We start from the raw sequence: 11,517 nt of genomic DNA, 5'->3' as shown, positions 1-11,517 counted from the left end.
GCTGTAGCGCATTTTTTTATTTTACCCAGTTTCATCGAAGTAAACGCGCTCGGAAAGGAAAATTGAACGCCCGGACGAGAGAGCGAGAATCGTAAAGTGTACGTCATAGAGACAATCATTCCCATGGAGCAAATTCTTGTTAGGAGTTGAAAACAAAACGAGGAAGGAGAGTAACTCAATTATTCGAACTAGCTTCAGTCTAGCAATGCTTTGGTCAACTCAGAGTTACCAAGAGAAAATCATTTGGTTATGATGGGTGAGGATTAATAGTTAGTCGCAGTTTGCACAGATTGCGATTTGCGCAGTTTGCGATTAATCGTAAATCACATCATGCTCCCTTGTTTTCCATCCTTGATCGTAATTGCGTCGGCTTACTTTCCAGGCGACGTTCCTGAGGTTCCTCCACGAGAGGTAGCGGCGTTTGTAAACTACTGCAGGGAAATTAACAAGGACTTCATTATCGGATGTGATGCCAACGCTCATCACACCATGTGGGCAAGTACGGATATCAACTACCGAGGTGAGTGTCTTTTAGAATTTCTCTCGTCAAACAACATAGATATTGCTAACAAAGGGAATGAACCAACCTTCATTAACGCTATCAGACAAGAAGTCTTAGATTTAACGCTGTGCAGCCCGGCTATTCAAGAAAATACCCATAACTGGCACGTTTCCGATGAGGCGTCTTTGTCTGATCACAGACACATTATTTTTGAATGGAATGGTGGCATGGAAGTTCATAGAGAATACCGAGATCCCAAAAAAACCAATTGGGATCGGTATGCACTTGAACTCGAGTCTAAAACTCTAAATTCGAAAAAAAGGTCGATTCAGCAGCTTGAATCAGCTACAAAAGAATTAAATGAAACGATAGTCTCTGCCTACAACAGTAATTGCCCACTGAGAAAAGTTTCTTCGACAAGAAACGTTCCTTGGTGGAATAAAAGGCTCGAACGGCTTCGCAAAACGGCGCGTCAACTGTTCAACAGAGCAAAAATTACCTCGGACTGGTCTCAATATAAGAGAGCCCTAACTGAGTACAGTAGAGAACTGAGACGATCTAAATGAAAATGCTGGGTATATAACTGCGAAAGCATTGAAAATACCCCAATGGTTGCTAGACTCAACAAGACTTTGGCAAAAGACCACTCGAACGGGCTTGGATCGCTTAAAAAGGATGACGGTTCGTTCACAAAAACCCCCTCAGAAGTACTAGACTTACTGATGAAGACTCACTTTCCGGGATCTACATCTGTCCACTCGGATACTAATCCTGGCTATAATGGCGACACAATATGCTCTCGAAGGCGTCTCATAGGACCCGAAAGTGCAAAGGATGTCGCTAACATAGTTGCTGGGTTAGTCTTCACGAGGGTCAGAGTAGTAAACGCGGTGAGATCCTTTCTACCTTACAAATCTGCAGGTGCAGATGGGATTTTTCCAGCCCTGATTCAAAATGCAGAATCAAAACTAATTCCGTCTCTAATCGAGATCTTTAAGGCAAGTCTGATACTAGAGCACATTCCTTCGATATGGAGACTTGTGAAAGTAGTTTTCATCCCAAAAGCGGGAAAACGCGACAAATCACTTCCAAAGGCTTTCAGACCAATTAGTTTATCATCAATACTGTTGAAAACTATGGAAAAAGTATTATATGAATACATAAAGTCTGTCACTATCCAAATACCAGTTTGCCTACCAATCAGGCAAATCCACAATAACAGCACTACACATGCTTGTGACAAAAATTGAAAAATCTCTCTTATCAAAAGAAACCGCATTATGTGCGTTTCTTGACATCGAAGGTGCTTTTGATAATGCTTCTTATCTATCAATGGTACAGGCAATGAGAAGAAGACACTTCGATAACTGTATAGTCGAATGGATCCATGGTATGCTCACACACAGAAAAATCACCTCGGAGCTGGGCGGGTCGTCTAATTATGTGATTGCAACAAAGGGTTGCCCACAAGGAGGCGTTCTATCACCTCTCCTTTGGTCACTAGTAGTTGACGACCTCCTGACAAGTTTAGAGGCAAAAGGTTTTGAAATTGTGGGCTTCGCCGATGATCTAGTCATAATGATACGAGGCAAGTTCGACGACGTGATATCGAGCAGAATGCAGATGGCCTTAAACCTTACACATACTTGGTGTACCACAGAACGTCTGAGCATAAATCCCTCAAAAACAACAATTGTTCCATTCACCAAAAAGAAAAAAAAGCATCCGCAGTCTTTATATCTTGGGGGAGTGGAAATAAAATGCAGCGCTTCAGTGAAATATCTAGGTGTTATCCTAGATACTAAACTCAACTGGAATGCGCACTTAGATGCAATAATCAGTAAGGCCAATACAGCCCTATGGGCATGTTCTAAAATGATAGGAAGAACATGGGGCCTTAAACCAAAAATGGTAATGTGGGTCTACACTGCCATTGTGCGGCCTAGGATAACCTATGCCTCAATAGTCTGGTGGCCAAAGACCAAGGAGACTGTAGCTACAAAAAAGCTAAACAAACTCCAACGACTAGCATGCATTGCAATTACTGGAGCAATGCGAAGCACACCCTCGAAGGCACTTGCTACCTCTGAACCAACATGTTCAGCTAAAGGCTAAGAAAAGCGCTCTAAAGCTCAAACAATGGAAAAAACTACTAGACGGAGACAAAATTGGTCACTTGAGCATCCTGAATCTCTTACCCGTAGGACCATCCTCAGAAATGAACAGTGATTGGATGGAACCTAGGACTAACTACGACATTCCATACAGTGTAATCGAACCTTCTCGTTCAATATGGGATGAAGGCGGTCCCAGTGTTCGTAATGGTTCAATCATGTTCTACACTGATGGGTCAAAAATGGGAATCAGAACAGGTGCTGGAGTGTATGGTCCCAGAACAAAAATCTCTGTAGCTATGGGAAACTGGCCAACAGTTTTTCAAGCAGAAATAGCTGCGATAATGGAATGCTCAAATGTCTGCCTTAAGAGAAAATATAGACATGCTAACATCTGTATATTCTCAGGCAGTCAAGCGGCACTTGAAGCTCTAAATGCTTTTAAATGCTCCTCAAAAATTGTCTGGGAATGTGTTCTTCTCTTACGGCAAATAAGTCGGATAAGTTCGGTCCTACTGTACTGGATTCCTGGCCATTGTGGAATAGAGGGAAACGAGCGAGCAGATGAACTTGCCAGGAACGGCTCAAGATCACCTTTCACTGGTCCAGAACCATTCTGTGGAATATCTGACTGTGTGTTGAAAGGTGAGCTGAAGAACTGGGAAGACCGGGAAGTGTCAGCCAACTGGTTGGCGGTACAACTTAACCAGTCAAAAAAAATTATCACGCCGAGTATTAAAATTACTCAACAATTGCTGAGTCTCAATAAGAAAGACTTAGGCACAATCACAGGCCTTATAACAGGACACTGTCCGAGTAAATACCATCTCGAAAACATTGGTTTAGTGCAAGATGATATTTGTCGTTTTTGTAATACCGAAAGCGAAACCTCGGAACATTTGCTCTGTAATTGTGGAGCTCTAACTAGACGCAGACTTCAATACCTTGATAAGGCTATTCTGGAGCCCAAGGAAATTTGGTCTGCGGCGCCGATCAGGATTATAAAATGTATCAAACAGAGTATTCCTGATTGGCACCTATCTCGCTATAGCTTTCTGTCTTCTTCTTCATCAATAAGCAGTAGGTTGAAGATTGAAGCGGAGTATAAAAAAATGGAATATAGCGACTTCGCATTCTGTTCCTCTAATTCTATTGTCCAGTGTAAATAGAAAACGATATAGGAGTGCGTTTTATCACATTAAAATCCATTTTCACATTCGACCGAAGATCAATTTTGCTACCGCAAACATCAAATAGACTAACAGCGCTTGTCAATATGTAATTGTTGAAGACATGCGAATTGAGTTTTTCGATTTTTCCCATTTTCCTTTAGAGATTTTCGAAAATTTTCAATTGTCATGTTCGGTTGGAATATGTTTGGTTATTTTTTTGGTTGGTAAATATGTGCATTATTTTTATGGAACCCCTTTTCTTAGAAGCACTTCTCTTACCCAAATTTCCATCTCAAATTTGGCTCTATTTGCTTGATTAGTTCTCGAGTTATGCAAAAGTTTGTGTTTCATTTGTGTCGAACTACCATAGAAACGTTTATCGATCCCTAAAACCTCTATATGCTAAGTTTGATTCCATTTGGTTGATTAGTTCTCGAGTTGTTCAGCTACCTCCCTCCCCCCCCCCTTATTTAGAGAGAGGAAAGAAGTGTTAAACTACCATAAAACATTTATTGCATTTTGCATATTCCATTACATTTATTTATGCCTAATTTAGTTTCATTTGCTTGATTAATTCTAGAGTAATTCAAACATTTGTGTTTCATTTGTATGGCAGCCCCCCCTAAGAGAGGAGGGTGGAGTGTCTAACTACCGTAAAAACATTTATTGCGCCTCAAAACCTCCCTATGTCTAATTTGGTTTCATTTGTTTGATTGATTATCGAGTAATGCAGAAATTTGTGTTTCATTTGTATGGAAGCTTCCCCTAAGAGAAGGGGGAGGAGTATCTAACCACCATAGAATTATTTATTGCACCCTAAAACCTCCACATGCCAAATTTCGTTTCATTTGCTTGATTAATTCTCGAGTAATGTAGAAATTTGTGACCCCTCCCCACTCTTAGTGAGGCGGGAGGGGTCTCGAACTATCAAAAGAACCTTCTCCGACCCCCAAAACCCCTACATATCAATTTTCATGTCGATTGGTTCTGTAGTTTCCGAGTCCATAACAATCAGTCAGGCAGACAGAAATCCATTTATATCTATATATATAAAAATCTCGTGTCACGGTGTTTGTTACCGAATTTCTCCGAAACGGCTCGACCGATTTTGATGAAATTATGTAAAAAAAACTTGGTAAGCATGAGAATAGGTTGTAAACTATATACGATACCGCTAGGATACCGATTACTAAATATTTAATACCGATTAGAGTGCCTCTATCCAGAATTTTTATTTTAATTTTTTTTCTTAAATTTTGCTTCAATACATATAACCAGAAATTTAAACCCCATACCCTATTTATAGTTTTGTATAAACAATATTCAAAAAATTTAACCGTTGGTCGTTTTTCAAACAGAACGAATTTATTTATGTTGTTAAATAACAGATGGCGCTAGATCGAACTTTCATCCACATATTCGCAAGTAACTTCACTTCGTCTAAAGCCAGGTATATCGCCCGCGAGCTGGAAGTATTTTTGAATGAGCACAACGAATTATTGAAATACTTCAAATCACACTTGCTCGGTTTACAAAATAGCAATCACGTTATTGTCACCAATTCTGATAAAACATCTGCTGGAGAGCACGTGTCTAAATTCAGTGCGCAAGCGTTACTAAACTCATAGAAGGTGTCTGCACAATGACGCGAGAAATTGTGATTCGAAGAAAAAACAATAATCTTGAATCCATCGTTAACGCACATCTTTCATACGACTTTCTCCATGTTCTTCTTCAATAGCACTAACGTTCTCAACATTCGCCTTCTCATCGTAGTATTACTTGCATCATTTTTAGTAGTACTTAGTTGAGATTCCTCTACCAAACAACAAGCCTTGAATTTATTCTGAGTGGCAAGCTCTAGAATGTGTGTGACCACAATGCAAGTCAGAAGAAATATCTTTGACGAAAAATGCCCGACCGTCTTGAAAGAACAACATGTTACTACTATAGGTACTCCATTCATTATGAACATCATTACTCATTTTGAAATAATATTTATGAATAGCTATATCAGACGAATAAAATAAAGGAGTGCGCTCGATGGATTTTAAGTATAGCGTATGATGTCATTATATGATGTCGTGAGCTGTACCAACAAATCATGATCGACATGTAAGCGAAGGTAGAGAGTGAACGACTGCGATTCCTACGATCTAATCAACATAAGTGGCTTGATGAAGAATACATTCACTTGAAAAACGCTATCGTGAGCAACGCCGTAACAGCGTCAGAGTTATTTTGCATTCTGAAATCCGTTCGACTCAAGTCCAATCAAGTTATGCAAATGTGTCAACCTTGCGATGCAATTCAACATAGACAACATTGAGCTCTGTGTTCCATTTCTGTGGAGCAAATATGCAAAATGGATATTAGGGTGGAAAAAACGCTTTTAAAACAAAAATTTAAAACTAAAATTAGCTCTGTATCAGCTCCATTGAAGTTGCCTGGCGTATCTTTGGTTTCCCAATTCATGAACATGACCCAGCTATAAATTTAGCCGTTCATCTTGAAAATGACAAGGGAGTATTTTCCATCAACGAGACAGAATTTGAACCCCAATGTTCAAGAATAATTTTTTTTCCCAACTTCATTTTGCGGGAAATCGAGTATTGGCCGAAGCCTGCACTTTTTCTTGCAATTACAAACATACTGTGAACTGAAGGTCACTTTAGTAAGCTAATATACGGCATTAATAAATGCATTAATTTTACATTTCGGGACTAACAAGCACAGAGGAATGAAAGCTTCCAAGTATAAACCTGAATTGATCCACCTATGGTGAGATGCGACCTTTCTTCTTTCTTTTTTTTTTTATCAATTCGTTTATTTTTACAGGCTCAGTTACTTAAGTTTAAAGGAGCCGAATTCTTAAATATAATTTTGAGACTATATATATAAACAATTTTCTTACATCTATGGTTAGTAAGGTGGAAAACCTATTACTCGCGGTGTACTCGAGTTTAGGAGAGTGACATATTTTTAGGAGAAGGATGGGATATAAGGAAATTGTAACAATGTTGATGAACACTCATTTCATAAATCTATTCGTATATCTATAGTGTATTTACATTTCAACTTATTCTACTATTTATAGCAAGGGGACGAATTACCCGCAAAGGAAGAAAAGGAGGGTATAAGGATGTAGGGACAATCACACACGAAGATCTATAGCTTTAAGGAAAACATATATATGGGACATGTAATCAAGGTCTAACCGAGCCAACACATCTCTCACCGGCACATTGGGCTGTCTTCCTCGGGACCGAAGGGAGTTTTCTAAATTCGATCTGGCGACCAGATACACCTCGCACGACCAAACAACGTGCTCGATGTCGTGATAACCTTGGCCACAAACGCAGAGATTGCTGCTGGCAAGATTGAAACGGAAGAGTAGTGCATCTAACGAACAGTGATTGGACATGAGTCGGGAGAAGGTGCGAATAAAGTCCCGACTCAAGTCCAGACTTTTGAACCACGGTTTGAGGCTAACCTTAGGGATAATCGAGTGAAACCACCGGCCCAATTCATCTTCATTCCACTTGCGTTGCCAGTTAGCGATGGTATTTTTGCGGACTAAAGAATAAAATTCATTGAAGGCGATTTGACGCTGATAAATATCGCCTTCAATTGCACCTACCTTTGCTAATGAGTCAGTCCTCTCATTACCCGGAATGGAGCAATGTGAAGGGACCCAGACAAAGGTAATGGCTGTTATGTCATTACCTTTGTCTGGGTCCCTTCACATTGCTCCATTCCGGGTAATGAGAGGGCTGTCTCATTAGTCTGGATAAAGCACTCAAAATTTCACGTATTCTCTCAAGGAAGTACGGCGAGTGCTTTTCCGGCCTCACTGGACGGATAGCTTCGACAGAGCTAAGACTATCCGTTACAATGTAATAGTGTTCAACAGGTCGTGAGGCGACGCTGTCCAGCGCCCAATGAATTGCTGCCAATTCAGCAATATACACTGAGCAAGGATTCTGAAGACTGTGTGAGGTGCTAAAAAATTCGTTGAACACTCCAAATCCTGTGGACTCTTTTATAGTGGACCCATCAGTAAAGTACATATTATCACAATTGATACCCCCATACTTTTCATCGAAGATCGTTGGAGCGATCCTCGATCGTTGGTAATCTGAATATCCATGGATATCTTGCTTCATGGACAGATCAAAATGCACAGAGGAATTGATGTAGTCAGGGAAACAAACACGGTTGGGAATATACGAAGAAGGATCAACCTGCATGGAGATGAATTCATGATATGAACTCATGAATCCGGAGTGAAAATTTAGCTCGATCAGCTGCTCAAAATTTCCGATCACCAATGGGTTCATAACCTTACACCGGATGAGGAACCGAAGAGATAATAAATTGAAGCGATCTATTAGTGGGAGTAGGCCTGCCAAAACCTCGAGACTCAAGGCAAAATTGCAAGGAGGGGCCATGTTTGCATCAAATGTTGCAAAATTGTCTTTAATACTGGAAGCATTGAGATGACAATGGTTCTGATGGAGTCGGAAACATTAAAACACTTGAAGATTTGATCCAAAAGGTCAGACAACTTTATAAATCCCGATTGGGAAGTTGAGCTGGACGGAAAAATAGGGACAGTTGGGGTTTTTGATGTCCCCTCGAGTGCTGGGTCGTTCGAAGATGAAATATTCCCACGGAAGCCAGGAGGAACCTGATTTTGCTTGTCCGCTGCACTCGATTTTTTAGGCAAGCTAACTGGGGGTATCACCGGGGGGACTTGTTCTTGAACTTTGGGAGCGGTCACATTTTTGCGCCGGGGATTCCCTTTGAAAATAAACGGTGTGCCCCCGCTAGCTGTGTCCGCTTCCATTTCATCAACTGGCAACGTGGAAAAGGTATTGTGTGTTGAGATTGGTTGTTCTTGTTGTTGGGTCAATGGCGAAGCGCCCTTTAAAATTTCCGCAAATGTGCGCTTCGAGCGTTCCTTTAAAGAGCGCTTCTGTCTCTCCCAGCGACTCTTGTAAGTCTCACAAGCTGAGAGCGCGTGTGGGGATCCCCCGCAATATGGACATTTATGCTCAGTCGCACTGCAGAATTTCCCCTCATATTGCTCTCCGCAAGTGGCACAGCGTTCCTTGTTGGCACAATAATCCGAAGTGTGACCAACTGACTTGCATTTGTTGCAAGTCATGGGCTTTGGCACGAAGAGTCGCACAGGTAGTCTCAATTTGTCCACCATAACGTAGTCAGGGAGGGCGGCACCAGCAGAGGTGACTCGAAACGAGTCGGACGGCGTAAATTTAGTTTGGTCACCATCATGGGAAAGTTTCCCAAGTTGACGACAGTCCAAGATTTTCACTTCCATTGAGGGGAGCTTCTTGAACTTGCCTTTTCCTTCTGCTTTTATTTGTTCGCTCGTCAGACCCGTTTCAGTTATCACCCCCTCAATTTCTACGTTATGGGAGGGTATAAATGTTCGATATTCGAGAGTGAAATGTTGATCAGCAACAATCTCGTTTGCGTGTTTCCGGTCATTCACGACAACTCGCAATTTGTTCGGTCTAACCCTGCGAATTTCAGATACAGAAGTGTATCTGGCCAGATCTTTCATGATCTGAATCACGTTAAGGTTTTTTCCTTTCGGTTTTGGCCGGAGGAAAACAACCCACGGGCCAGTTCCAGGTGCATCTTCTGGATAAACTCTGACACGTGGAGCGGAGACAACAGAGGGGGAAGACGAGGACGAGGACGAGGATTGGGTTGGATCGGAAGCATCAGAAGGGGGAAGCGAAATCGATGATGGGAGAGGGGGAGTGGAAGTAACAGTGGGTTGAGAAGGGAGGCTTGCAATTTGCTTAGAGGGGGGCTTGGTAGGATGAGCGGATTCGTCCCCAGAAGAATTATCTTCCTTATGAGGGACTCGTTTATGTTTCTTCCCAGATCTTGTATAAGATTCATTATCGGAGATCTCCATCTCTGGAGATCCTCCACTATTCTCCATTTTACAAAAATTTCTGTCTTATTTCTAATTTATTATTGATTTTAACAATAATCTCAACAAAAAAAATAGCAAAAAAAAATTATGATAATAATATTAAACAATGAACAAATAATTGAATAGTAATATTAATAATAAATATGTGTACCTTAATATAAAAGTTGTTCCAATAATGCACTCTACTGCCCTAATCAGGGAGAGACAGAGGCTACGCGCTACGGAGACAACACAATAGTGCAAGAATAGCTTACGGAGCCACGTGATGATGAATCCCGTTTGCGACAGTCACGCGATGGCGATCCCGTTATGTCGAATCAGTTCAACAGCCGCAATCCGGCTCGCTGCAAGAGCGCTGCTTCCTTTGTTCCTTCGTTCCACTTCACAAAAGGTCAGGTCGCGGACAGCAATGACCTTCACTCGTACACGATACACTCGTACCAATAGCACAATAGCAAAAGTGGCAACGCACAATACCGACACTGAACTTTACTCGTCAAGAGTTGGATAGCGAATGACCTTTCTTCTTTCATGTAGTTTTAATTTATTACCGGCCGACTTTTTTTTCAAACGAATGCTATTGCTTTCATTTAGATTGTTGTCCGTGGAAAAATGTTAATGCTCAACAAGTATTTGTTTCCGATTATCCATTTCCCGAAAAATCGAACATTTTTCAAAATCTGCAAAGTACAAATACGCTGCTGGCTAGAGGGTTGGGAGGTTATTATCCTGTTGAATAGAATCATCATTTAGGTTTTCTTCATCGATGAGATCACCCACCCAATCCGGCGGGAGAATATTCACTCAGCAATCTCATTAGAACCATTCTTCCACGCACTGATTTTCTCCAACTCCTCCACACACGAAATTCTACGGACTGCCATCATCTAAGGTTATCACGGACAGAAATGCAATTTTTCGATAATATTTGCTGAGTTAATTGATACTAACAAATATTCACAATTGAAATTTCTGAAAAAAATGAAAAAACCTTCCGTCTTCCAAAGTAAACAAACTAGAATGCGCTGCGGAGGTCAGATTTATTGGTATTGATTCAGCAGAACAGAAATGTCCGTTATGGTTAACGTTCGATTTTTTGAACACTCAATTTCCCCGGCTGTTATGTATGTTCTTCTATCGCAGTTATACTGTAGAAAAGTTCACGTGTTTTTGTATTTCATCCGTTTTTTTTCATTGAAATTGAAAACACCTTTCAAACATACTTGCTTTAAATCAAATTTACTGCCCAATAAAGTTATGCAAAATTGAACGAAATTGATGGTAAGTGTTAGCTAATAAATTGAACTTCCATTTGGTGCAAAAACAGTATCATTTGGTTGCTTTCCAAAGGCATTAAAAATTATCAAAGTTCGATTCTTCGAGCGCTTGGCACAAAATGGGTTAATGAAATACATTAAACATATAAACATCCGATCAAATCATTTCATTCGTTCTTCTTTATCGATCACATTCGATTAATTTCATAGATCGTTGAAACATTCAAACACACTTACTTAATACATCAGTTATGTTTTATTTAACACCCAACATATTCGTTAGGAACAATTTATATGGAAGAACAACGTTTGCCGGGTCAGCGTGTATATATACATATATATATATATATATATATATATATATATATATATATATATATATATATATATATATATATATATATATATATATATATATATATATATATATATATATATATATATATATATATATATATATATATATATATATATATTT

Source organism: Toxorhynchites rutilus, chromosome 1 (assembly GCF_029784135.1).
Source record: "Toxorhynchites rutilus septentrionalis strain SRP chromosome 1, ASM2978413v1, whole genome shotgun sequence".
Taxonomy (NCBI): Eukaryota; Metazoa; Arthropoda; class Insecta; order Diptera; family Culicidae; genus Toxorhynchites; species Toxorhynchites rutilus.
This window is presented reverse-complemented; position numbering follows the sequence as displayed.